This window comes from Cervus canadensis, chromosome 30 (genome assembly GCF_019320065.1).
Source record: "Cervus canadensis isolate Bull #8, Minnesota chromosome 30, ASM1932006v1, whole genome shotgun sequence".
Classification (NCBI taxonomy): domain Eukaryota; kingdom Metazoa; phylum Chordata; class Mammalia; order Artiodactyla; family Cervidae; genus Cervus; species Cervus canadensis.
Window position 1 is genome coordinate 35,869,087 of NC_057415.1, and position 10,538 is coordinate 35,879,624.

At 42.2% G+C, this 10,538-nt stretch overlaps 1 pseudogene; it reads right to left on the reverse strand.

Annotated features, from left to right (window-relative positions):
- Positions 1 to 7,500: 7,500 nt before the first annotated feature.
- On the reverse strand, positions 7,501 to 7,609 carry LOC122432150 (annotated as a pseudogene).
- Between the last annotated feature and the right edge of the window lie 2,929 nt (positions 7,610 to 10,538).

Genomic DNA, 10,538 nt, shown 5'->3' on the forward strand with positions numbered 1-10,538 from the left:
ACCCACGTCTCTTACATCTCCTGCACTGGCGGATGGATTCTTTCCCACCAGCACCACCTGGGAAGCCCAAGAACAACTCTGACTCAATAGCAAGAAGACCAGAAATACGCATAATTTAAAAATGGACAAAGGACTTGACTAGACATTTATTCAAAGAAGACATACGCATGAACAAATGGTATATGAAAGCATGTTCAAAACCACTAGTCATCAGGGAAATGCAAATCAGTACCACAATGAGACATCATTTCACACCTGTGAGGAAGGTGCTTATCAAAAGAAACCCCAAAACAAAGGATAAGTGTTGGCAAGAATATGGAAAAGTTGGAATTCTTGTCCACCATTGGTGGGAATGTATACTGGTGTAATCATTATGGAAAACAGTATGAAAGTTCCTTAAAATTTTAAAAATAGAATGAGCATATGATTTACCAATACACTTCTGGGTATATATCCAAAGGAATTGAAGTTAGGACCTCAAAGAAATATCCGTACTCTGATGTTCACTGCAGCTTTGTTTACTATGACCAAGCTATGGGAAAAAATCAGTGTTTATCTATGAATGAATAAATAAATGAGGGATATATACTCACAATGGACTATAACTCAACCTTAAAAAAGAAAGAAATCCTGACATATGTAATAATGAGGGTGGACAATTCTCTACTAAATGAAATTAGTCAGTCAAAGATTACATTTGCATGATTCCACTTATGTGAAGTATCTAAAATAGTCAATCACTGAAGCAGAGAGTAGAAAGGAGATTGCCAGGGGCAGGGGAAAGGAATAAATGTGGCATTCAATGGGTAGGCAGTTCAGTTATACAAGATGAATAAATTCTAGAGATCTGCTGTACAGACTTATTGTACACTTAAAATTTTGTTAAACAGGAAAACTACAGGAACAGGGAAAATAAACTTGTGGAATTTCACTTTCTTGAGAAAAGGAGAGGCTGACAGAAATACATGGGAGACCATGCATTTTGAAAGGATGGTTTGAAAAATCTGACCAGGATGAATGTTCCTGTTTTCCAAATTCCAGATCAGAGCAACTTTATCAGCATCATTTGCTTCCGACCACTCCATCCGCACCAGAAAAAATCACAGGTCAGTGATTTGTCCAGCAGGGCTTCTGACCTCATGAATGGAGGCCTGGAGCTCTTACTTCAGTAGGTATGAAGCCTCTGAGGATGAGTGAGGGCCCTGTTGAGAACATTGTTTTGATGTTCGGCAGGGGTCCCCTAACAGTCTTTGCATGTGGTCTGTAGCGCATGTCCTCTGGATGTGCTCTGGACTTCTTTATCTACCGCTGTACAGTTCAGTTCAGTTGCTCAGTTGTGTCCGACTCTGCGATCCCGTGGACTGCAGCACACCAGGCTTCCCTGTGCATCACCAACTCCCAGACCTTACTCAAACTCATGTCCTTCAAGTCGGTGATGCCATCCAACCATCTCATCCTCTGTCGTCCCCTTCTCCTCCTGCCTTCAATCTTTCCCAGCATCAGGGTCTTTTCCAGTGAGTCGGTTCTTCACATCAGGTGGCCAGAGTGGTGGACAGGGTCTCGTCATTCTGCTCACCCCCAAGGTGAGGCCTGGGTAGGGAGGAAGTTCGGGAAGCAGGCGGCAGTTCGGTGACCCTGTTTTCTCTTTCCTACTGTCCCTCTCTTACCCTGACTGCCCCGTCATTGCTTTTCCTTTCAGTTATGTGCTCACAGCTTCACGGACTGACCTTCCTGTGACCCCTATCCGCTGTTGGTCCATGTTAACATGTAGTTTACAGGTTTGTGGGAACACATTCTATTTGCTGCTCTATTTTTCTTTTCCTAATTAAGCTTTCCAGTACCACCACCTAAGGCCAGCCTATCTCTTCATCAGCTTGAAAATCTGTTGTATTCTTGTCGATAGCTTAGGTCATCATCTTGTCTACAATTCTGAAATATACAATTCAGTTCAGTTCAGTTCAATCACTCAGTCGTGTCTGACTCTTTGTAACTCCATGGACTGTACACGCCAGGTCTCCCTGTCCATCACTAACTCCTGGAATTTCCTCAAACTCATTTCCATTGAGTCAGTGATGCCATTCAACCATCTCATCCTCTGTTGTCCCCTTCTCCTCTTGCCTTCAATCTTTCCCAGCATCAGTCTTTTCCAGTGAGTCAGTTCTTCCCATCAGGTGGCCAAAGTATTGGAGTTTCAGCTGCAACATCAGTCCTTCCAATGAATATTCAGGACTGATTTCCTTTAGGATGGCCTGGTAGGGTCTCCTTGCAGTCCAAGGAAGGGACTCTCAGGAGGCTTCTCCAACACCACAGTTCAAAAGCATCAGTTCTTCGGTGCTCAGGTTTCTTTATAGTCCAACTGTCACTTCCATACTTGACTACTGGAAAAACCATAACTTTGACTAGATGGACCTTTGTTGGCAAAGTAATGTCTCTGCTTTTTAATATGCTGTCTAGGTTGATCAAAGCTTTTCTTCCAAGGAGCAAGCGTCTTTTAATTTCATGGCTGCAGTCACCATCTGCAGTGATTTTGGATCCCCCCAAAATGAAGTCTGTCACTGTTTCCATTGTTTCCCCATCTATTTGCCATTAAGTGATGGGACCAGATGCCATGATCTTAGTTTTCTGAATATTGAGCTTTAAGCCAACTTTTTCACTCTCCTCTTTCACTTTCATCAAGAGGCTCTTTAGTTCTTCAGTTTCTACTGTAAGGGTGGTGTCATCTGCATATCTGAGGTTATTGAAATTTCTCCCAGCAATCTTGATTCCAGCTGTGCTTCATCCAGCCCAGTGTTTCTCATGATGTACTCTGCATATAAGTTAAATAAGCAGGGTGATAATATACAGCCTTGACGTACTCCTTTCCCTATTTGGAACCAGTCTGTTGTTCCATGTCCAGTTCTAACTGCTGCTTCCTGACCTGCATACAGAGTTCTCAGGAGGTGGGTCAGTTGGTCTGTTAGTCCCATCTCTCTCAGAATTTTCCACAGTTTGTCGTGACCCACACAGTCAAAGGCTTTGGCATCATCAATAAAGCAGAAATAGATATTTTTCCGGAACTCTCTTGCTTTTTCAGTGATCCAGTGGATGTTGGCAATTTGATCTCTGGTTTCTCTGCCTTTTCTAAATCAAGCTTGAACATCTGGAAGTCCACGGTTCACATACTGTAGAAGCCTGGCTTGGAGAATTTTGAGCATTACTTTACTAGCGTGTGAGATGAGTGCAATTGTGCAGTAGTTTGAGCATTCTTTGGCAATGCCTTTCTTTGGGATCAGAATGAAAACTGACCTTTTCCAGTCTTGTGGCCACTGCTGAGTTTTCCCAATTTGCTGGCATATTGAGTGCAGCACAGTATGCTTTCACAGCATCACCTCTGCTAGCTTTGTTTGTAGTGATGCTTCCTAAGGCCTACTTGACTTCGCATTCCAGGATGTCTGGCTGTAGGTGGGTGAGTGATCACACCATCGTGATTATCTGGGTCGTGAAGATCTTTTTTGTATAGTTGTTTTATGTATTCTTAGAAATCTACGCTGCTCCATAAACCAGAAATTCTTCTGCTGGGAAAATTCTTGTTCCTAACTGCATCTTAGTGGGTCTGAGGCTCTCTGTATTCATCATTTATTCCACTCAGGGTGACTGTGCATCTGTTTTGCTACAATGTTAGTGTCTTTGAGTGTGGGCTGCCCATACTTGGCTGGGTGGGATATGCAATAGAGTAGAAGCAATATGTAGCTTTTCTAAAACTGGAAGCACTTTATTTCCAGAACACATCAGGCTGTGAGGCTTTGGGTGAGGGACTGTGCACCTGTGCGGTGTCCCACAGGGCCCGCGTGGCTGTTGCCTTGCTGCTGAGTGTTTGAGATGATTTTAACTCCATACTGTCAGGTATGCTGTTTTCTCTTCACCGTGCCCCGCTCACTGTGGGATTATTTCCTTGGGAACACTCTCAGAGTGGAAATACTTTATCAGTAGGAAAGAGCAGTTTTATAGTTCTTGGGCCGGGCACCAGGCTGTGCCCCCGACACTGTCAGGTTCTGGACCATTCATGGTCACCCGCTCTGTGCTTCAGAGCGGAGGGACTTTCATGAAGATGCTGTCAGTTGGAATGAGTCTGTGAGGGTGAGCAAAGAGCAGGGCTCTATACAAATAATCAGTTACCCTGGGAATGGCTTCTTGGATTTCCTGGGTGCAACATGGTCCCCTCAATCCTGTCGGCTGGATTTCCAGGGCGCAGAAGATGACAGCATCGGTATGGAGATCTTTATCGCTTCATAGGACTTAGAGCATGGCCGGGGCCTTCTCTTAGGAGGACAGCCACCCACCTGTTCATCCACTGTCCATCCTTCATGGGATATTTACTGAGGATCTATCCCTGTCTAAGAACTGGGGGTAAAAGCAGCGAGCAAGACAGACAGGGTTCTTAATCTTATGAAGCGAAGAGTACAGTGGGAGTGGGGAGCAAGAAAGGGCAATAAACACAAAAATCAATAAACAAGATGATATAATATGGAGTGAAGTATCATGACAGAAATAAAACTTCACAACAGGATTGAGAGGGCTGCTAATCTGGGCAGGGTGTTCAAGGAAGGTGACATTTGGTTTGAGGCCTGATTGGCAAGAAGGAGGTCACTGCACAAAGATTTGGGGGGGAGGGGTAAGCCTCAAGTAGAAGCAGTAGCAAGTGTAAAGATCTTCAGATGAGCAGGAGCTGGTGTTCTGCAGGATGCCCTGAGTGCTGCTAGATATTGGTAAGGGGACATACAACAAGCATCTGGAACTAATGCTCTGAGGATGTCAAAGAAGGATGTGAAAGAAGAGAAGGGAGAACACCAGATCCGTCTGCCACAAGGACTCACACTTCTCTAGGACCCTGGACCAAATGTTGTTTTTCTCTGGGGTACGGGTCTCTGGGCAGTGGGTGGGTTTCCTGAATGGTCTCTAAAAAGCCCTTCTGATCTGATATTTTGATCTTTTCTAGCCTGTCAGATGGATGCCTCCCCTGCGCTCATGCTTGGTCTAATTTTGAAGAGGTACAAAATGGTACACATTTTGTACACACATTTTGTGTGTACACAAATGACAAGCCACACATGACAAGTAAAATTAAAATTAATGTTGATTAAAGTTAGCGAAATAGAGTATTTAGTTCCTCCATAACTGGGGGTAACTCACCACATTTCAAGTGTTTCAGGAGCAGAGTACACAGATCTACCTTTCTGGACAGCACAGAGAGAAAGCATTTTCATCACTATGCAAAGTACTCTTGGACAACACTGGCCTAATTTGAAATATAATGAAGCCCATCATCAGGAGGAGAAGGGGGCGACATGGTTGAAATGGTTGGATGGCATCATCAACATGAGTTTGAGCAAACTCCAGGAGACAGTAAAAGACAGGGAAGTCTGGCGGGCTGCAGCCTGGGGGTCGTAAAGAGCCAAACACAACTTAGCGACTGAACAGCAACAATTTTCCAGAAAACCCCCGGTGACCGTTACGGGCTGAACTGTGTCCTCCCCAACTGTGTATGTTGAAGTCCTAATTCTCCCTACTTCAGAATGTGACCATATTTGCTTATAGGGTATTTAAAGAGGTAATTAAGGTTAATTTAGGTCATCCTATTAGGACTGGTTCCCTTATAAAAAGAGGAGATTAGAACACATTTATACAGAGGAAGGCCATGGAAATACGGTGAAGATACCAATCTTCAAGCCATGCAGTGAGCCTCAGAAGAAACAACTCTGCCAACACCCTTCTCTTGGACTCCTAGTCTCCAGGATTGTGAGAGAATAAACTTATGTTGTTTAAGCTACCCAGTCTATGATGCATTTATAGTAGTTTCTTTTTTTCAATGAGAGCCTTGGCAAATGAATTCAATAACTTTTCTTTGATCTGCATATAGCACAGGAGAGTGCATTAAACTCTTTGGGAATGCAATTCTGTCCAGTCGTGGCCAGTGGAAATAAACTAGTTTCGATAGCCCTGTCCTAGGTTTTCACTCAGATTCTCCTTCTGGGCACTGATTCGTCATCCCTGGTCTCCAGTGCTGTTCGTTCTCCACCCTCTATCACTTGACCTTTGAGGGGTGGATGGAGTCACCTTTGTGGATTGCTTTCTTCCTGTAATTTAGTTTATGATCTTCCTCTTAGATCTCCAGTGGACATCGTTTTAAAGACATAGCTGAGTTGTACAATCTACTCATGGAATAGACATAAGAAAAAAAAAATTCCTAAGGTGTCAACAGTACAGGATCAGGGGCGAAGGAATCAGATTCCTAGTCCAACATTGAATAGCATGGGTTTAAAAGTGTTATTATATAACATTATTATATCTAATATTATATATACAGGCATATATCTACAGATATAAATGTAGTTATATATGAAGTGAAGTGAAGTCACTCAGTCGTGTCCGACTCTTTGCGACCCCATGGACTATAGCCTACCAGGCTCCTTTGTCCATGGGATTTTCCAGGCAAGAGTACTGGAGTGGGTTGCTATTTCCTTCTCCAGGGTTTCTTCCTGACCCAGGGATTGAACCTGGGTCTCCTGGCATTGTAGGCAGATGCTTTACCGTCTGAGCCACCAGGGAAATCCTAGCTATATATAATTATGAATTATAATTTATAATTATAAATTAATAAATGTCATATTCAAATGGGTGACCTCCACCCAGCAGGGAACTTTATTGAATTGACCCATACATTTTTTCCTAATTCTATTCCTTCAGCCTTCTCTCAGCAATAATCACTACTATAAAATTTAAAAAAAATTTTTTTAAAATATGTTTTCACTACTTCTGTATATACCCTTTTTTTCCCCACTTTAAAAGCATGAATTTTATAATATTTTATATCACAGTCCAATAAACACACACACATGTAATATCTATACATACATAAAAGCAAAAAAAGTTTTGCCAAAAATGTCTATCCTGAGTTAAATTTTTTTTGGAGATCTTTTTCTTTTTTTAAAGCAGTTTTAGGTTTACAGTAAAACTTGACAGGAACGTACAGAAATTCCCCATATACCCCCTCCCCTCACATGAACAGCCATTATCAACAGAATGGCACCTCTGTTTCTTTTTAGACCAAGGATGACTGCATTGACACATCATCAAGACGCCCCCAGTTCACCTAGGGTTCACTTTAATGAGCAGAGCAGCGTTGCATATTCTATGGGTCTGGACAAAAGTATGACCACATATAGCCATCATTGTAATGTCTCTCAGAGCACTTTGACTGCTCATGACAACGTCTGTACTCTGTACTCCTCTCTGCAAACTCTTGACAACCACTCATCTCTTTATTGTCTCTACAGATCTGCCTTTTGCAGTATGGTATACAGTTGGAATCTTTTTCTCTCTCCTTGAAATGAGAGGTTCAGACCGTTTATGAGACCACTCCTGGCCCACGCAGGCGTGGACCGGACAGGCTCCGGGGGCAAGCTCCCGCACTGCGTGCTGCGGCTTTCCTGCCAGCCCTGGCCCCGCCCCGCCGCCACGTGGAGGTGCGGGGTTTCTGCTCACAGGAAGGCCGCAGCGAACCCAGGTTCGTGTCGGGTGTGTTGGAAACAGCCGAGCCGTGTCTTCGGGCCCCCTGCTCTGAGCACACCCCTGTGTATATCCTTAAACACTAGGGTTGCTTGCTTTGAGTTTTATAAAGGTGGTATTATGCTTACATGTATTGTTCCATATATTGTTCCACGAGTTGGCTCTTTTTCATTCCATATTATGCTTTGAGGATCCATCCATGTTGCCGATAGCTATAATTTCATTTTTTCTTTTATGTCGTATTTTATTGTATAAAAACTCTTAAATTTAATCCTTCTCGTTTGGTAGACACTTGAACTCTTTACAGTTCCTGTTACAAACAGTGTGATTTTGAACATTCTTGCATCTGTCTCTTCTTGTTTATTGCAAGTTTCTCAAAGGTATGTATGTATAACGCTTTTACAATATAAAAAACTTTAAGAATGTGTAGTGATGTAACATATGCTTCAAAATAATTCTACATTATTTCATTAAAATTAAAGTGGATTTTTTGGTTTGAAATAATCTAGATATCTTAACTAACCCCCCAATTTTAGGACATCCCGAGGGCTGATATTTTACTGTATTATTAGTTTCTGAAAAATATCTCATTTCTTAAAATAAATAAAAGTTGTTTAGAATATTTAGCCCAGTAACTTATGTCATTGAAGCACATTTAAAAATTTTTATTTGAGATGTTCCAATCTTCCTTTTCTTTTTATGTCTGTTTCTTGACTGGATGGTAAGTATCCTGAGGACACATATTATATAATGAGGATTTATTGCCTCTGTTTATAGCGAAGGAAATGAGACTGAGCAAAGTCAAGCCTAAAATGGCAGAACTGGGAATCAGTCTAAAGCCCATGCACATCTCATTGTGTAATGCCTCTTGCCCCTGGGCTGTGTCCCCTCCTATCCTGAGGTCCATCACCACCTCTGTTGCTGCCGGGCTTGGCAAAGTAAGAAAGTAAGTGTCTGCATTGGGCAGGCCAAGAAATTAAAAGATGCTTTCTCCTTGGAGGAAAAGCTATGACCAACCTAGATAGCATATTAAAAAGCAGAGATATCACTTTGCCTACAAAGGTCCATATAGTCAAAGCTGCGGTTTTTCCAGTAGCCATGTATGGATGTGAGAGTTGGAACATAAAGAAAGCTGAGTGCCGAAGAATTGATGCTTTTGAATTGTGGTGTTGGAGAAGACTCTTGAGAGTCCCTTGGACTGCAAGGAGATCAAACCAGTCAATCCTAAAGAAAAGTAACCCTGAATATTCATTGGAAGGACTGATACTGAAGCGCCAATACTTTGGCTACCTGATGTGAAGAGCCAGTTCATTGGAAAAGACCCTGATGCTGGGAAAGATTGAGGGCAGGAAGAAAAGGGGGTGACAGAAGATGAGATGGTTGGATGGCATAATGGAATTAATAGATATGAGTTTGAATAAATTCAGGGAGATAGTGAAGGACAGGGAAGCCTGGTGTGCTGCAGTCCGTTGGGTCACAAAGAGTTGGACACAACTTAGCAACTAAACAGCAACAACAGCTGGGTGGTCTGCTAACTGCTGCGGGGTCTTCTGTGCCCGCTGCATGCCTGCCAGGCACTGCTAGGTACTATAGACAGGTGTGAACTGATTGTCATATCAGCAGGATAATGTTGATATTATTATTCACATTTTCCAAGGTGAGAAGAATGAGAACTAGAGGGAATACAGTAGTCCCCACTTTATCTGTAGTTTTGCTTTCAGAAGTTTGAATTACCCATGGGTCAACCATGATCTGAGAATGTTAAAATGGAAAATTCCAGAAGTAAACAATTCATAAGTTTTAAATTGTAATGTGATAAAAACTCGAGCTGTCAGCCCTGACCTACCCAGGAGGTAAATCCACCCAGAAGGTGATTCATCTTTTTGTCGAACCTTTTCCATTCCCACCCATTAGTCACTTAGTAGCCCTCTTGGTGATCAGATTGACTGTCATGATGTCACAATGCTTATTTCAAGGAACCCTTTTTTTTTTTTCTTATAATGGCCCCAAAGTGCAAGAGGAGTGATGCCAGCCATTTGGATCTGCCAAAGAGAGGTGATAAAGTACTTCCTATAGGTGAAAGGAGAAAGTTCCTTACCTAGTAAGGAAAAAGTGTCATTGGCTGAAACTGCTAAGATCTATGGTAAGAAAGAACCTTCCATTCCTGAAACTGTGAAGAAGGAAAAAGAAATTTGTGCTCGTTTTGCTGTCGCACCTCAAACTGCAAAGGTTACAGCCAGAGTGTCTAAGTGCTTAGTTAAGATTGAAAAGGCATTAAATTTGTGGGTGAAAGACCTGAACAGAAAACAGGTTTCTATCTATGGTTTCAGGCATTCCCCCCATGGATACTGGGGGATTCCTGTAAATATCCAAGGACAAGCAGGTAGTAGAGATGGCAGAGTTGGGTCTCAAATCCTGGTCTGTCTGACTGCAAAACCTTCATTTTTCCTAAAAATATCATATTACCTTCAGGAGGAGGAAACACTAAATGTGCTCGCAATGTGGTATCACTTTCTATCTGACTGTGATTACAGATTCCTGTGCTGCTAGAAGGAAGCAGAGTGAGGACAAAAATGTTTAAAATGAGCTTGAAAATTCAATGTAGAGGTGCCTTTGGGAAGACACTGGGCTCAAACTCAAACAGAACTTGTTGTGATTCTGACCTTCAATTTTGGATTGAGGTCCACTCCCTGCTATGAGTTAGCTAAGAGATGGTAAAGATTATCTTCCAAGTGGGGCTGGATTTAAAAGAATGGCTACAAAATCCAGTGAATTTGAATTTAGCTTCAAATTCTGACTCTCACTTATTAGCTGTTTGATCTCAGATGAGTTGGCTTTTGAGAGCCACACTTTTTCTATCTCTAAAATGGGGATGATTAATAACACCTTATGTATAGAGTTTTGGTGGGAGCTGGGTTAAGCCATGTAAAACCTCTTAGAAGAGCATTACTGTAAATACTCAATACCAGATACTGCTATTGCTGAGTAAAAAT